Genomic DNA, 2,717 nt, shown 5'->3' on the forward strand with positions numbered 1-2,717 from the left:
AATAATAATAATAATAGCCACTATAATGCCCCCCAAAAAAAGGAAGAATATACAAGAATTATGTGGGACACCATCAAGAGGAATAACAGGTGTAATCAGAAAGAGACCAAAAATAAAAGAAAATTGTCAAAGATTTTTGTTGGAAGAAGACTTCCCTAATATCATGAAAGATGAGACTATAAACATTCAAGAAGCTCAATGAACCTCAAATAGAAAGATCCCAAAAGTCACCAAGACATAACATAATCAAATTTTCCAAAACCAAAGGAAAATAATGTGATAGGGAAAAATGAAAAGTTACCCATAAAGGAGAACCGATAAGATTAAGCTCTGATTTCTCAACAGAAACCATGCAGGTGAAAGCAATGGAATGACCTATATAATGCCCTGAAAGAAAGGGAGAAAAAAAAAAGCCAACTAAGAATTATATATCCAGCAAAATTGTCCCCCCAACACCATTGAAAAATTGGTACATTTCCAGATTAGAAGAAATTAAGAGAATTTTTAAAAAGCAGACCAACCTCACATGAAATTCTAAAGATAGCCCTTCAGAGAACCACCAATGGCAGACAACACACTGAGATTTAGACACACAAAAACAAAACCCAGAAATTAACCCAAATATAGAAGTATCAAAAATAAAATAAACATACAAGACTGAAAACAGGAAATCTGAGAAGCCAATTTGTAAATTATGGCCACTACAAAGCAAAAAGAGGGAATAAATGTTGTAGTTACAGAACTTCCAAATGGAGAGGAAGTAAAGACAATATCAAGATAGAATGGACTATTTTAAATTTGGGAAAATAATAATAAATTACAGAGTAACCCCAAAGAAAATTAATAAGCCTTCTCACCAATATAAAAAAGACTAAAACACTAAAGCAATAGCAATAAAAAATGCTAAGAAAATCCATAAATTAAAAAAATTCAGCACAGAAAATATATGGAACAAAGAAATCGCCAACATCATACTGGAAAAAAAAAAGCACAACGACAGTAGTAAATTCATACCTATCAATAATTACAGTGAATATAAATGGATTAAATGTGCAAGTCAAGAGACAAAGAGTAGCAGGATGGACTGGAAAACGTGATCCATCAATATACTGTCTACAAGAGATACACCTTAGACACAAAGACAAAAATAAGCTAAAAGTCAAAGGATGGAAAAACACATCAAGCAAAAAACAGCAGGAGTGGCAATATTAATTTCTGATAAAAATATACATTAAGGTGAAAACCAGCAAAAGAAACAAGGAAGGATATTATATAATGATTAAAGAGTCAATCAAACAGAGAACATAACCATAATAAATATCTACACAATGAATGGAAGTGTCCCAAAATACATAAATCAAACTTTATCAGAATTGTAAAGTGAAATAAGACAACTCCACATTAATAGTAGGAGACTTTAATACACTGCTTTGGAAGGACAGAACAACTAGAAAGAAACTCAGCAAACATACCAAAGAACTAAACAACACAATTAATCAACTTGCTCATAGACATATACAGAACACTCCACTCAATAAGAGCACAATATGTATTCTTTTCCAGTGCACATGGAACATCCTCCAGAATAGATTATATGTCAGGCCACAAAGCAAGTTCCAATAAATTCAAAAACACACTGAAGTACTATGAAGCATTTTCTCAGATCATAATGCTATAAAATTAGAAATCAACAAGAGAAAGATCAACGAAAACAGTCAAATATAAGGAAACTGAGTAACTCCCTACTTAAAAACTAGTAGGTAATAGAAGAAATAAAAAATGATATTCAAAAAATCCTTGATGCAAAGAAGAATGAAAACACATACCAAAATTTGGGGACACAGAAAAAGCAATATTCATAGGATAATTTACAGCAATAAACACACACATCAAAAGGGAAAAAAGAACCAACAATTTAACACAACATTTCCAACAATTAGAAGAAAGAACAGCTAAAAAAACTTAAAGTTAACAGGAGGAATAATAAAAATTCAAGTAGAAATAAATGAAACAGAAAAAAGGAAAACAATAGAAAGAATCAGCAAAACTGGAAGTTCGTTCTATGAAAGGATTGATAAAATTGACAAATCACTGACAAATTTAACTAAGAAAAAGAAGAAGATGAAAATAACAGGAATAAGAAATGAAATAGTGATGTCACAAAAAAATCAACTGAAATAAAAAGGATAAAAACAGATTACCAAATTTGAAAACATAGAAGTGAAAAAAAAATTCTAGAAACACATCATTGATCCAAATTAACAAAATCTGAAGTAGAAAATTTGAACAGACCCTGACAAAAGAAGAAAATTGAACAGATCCTTAAAAAACAAAACAAAACAAACAAAACTGCATAAAAAAGTTCTGAACCAGACAGCTTCAATGGAGAATGCTACCAAACATTCAGAGAAGAGCTAACATGAATTCTAGTCAAATTATTGCCAAATATAATAAAGGATGGAATACTCCTGAACTCATTCTATGAAACAAGCATAACCCTGATACTAAAACCAGAAAAAGTCATCACTAAAAAGAAAATTACAAACGAATATTGCTCATGAACTTTGGGGCAAAAATTCTCAACAAAATCCTAGCTGATAGAATCTAAAAATTTATGAAAAAAATAATACATCATGACCTAGTGGGATTCATATCAAATATGCAAGGATGATTCAACATTAGAAAAACAATCAATGTAATCCATCACATAAAAAAAT

Source organism: Orycteropus afer, unplaced genomic scaffold (assembly GCF_000298275.1).
Source record: "Orycteropus afer afer isolate SDZICR_OR568_19922 unplaced genomic scaffold, OryAfe1.0 scaffold00039, whole genome shotgun sequence".
NCBI classification, from domain to species: Eukaryota; Metazoa; Chordata; class Mammalia; order Tubulidentata; family Orycteropodidae; genus Orycteropus; species Orycteropus afer.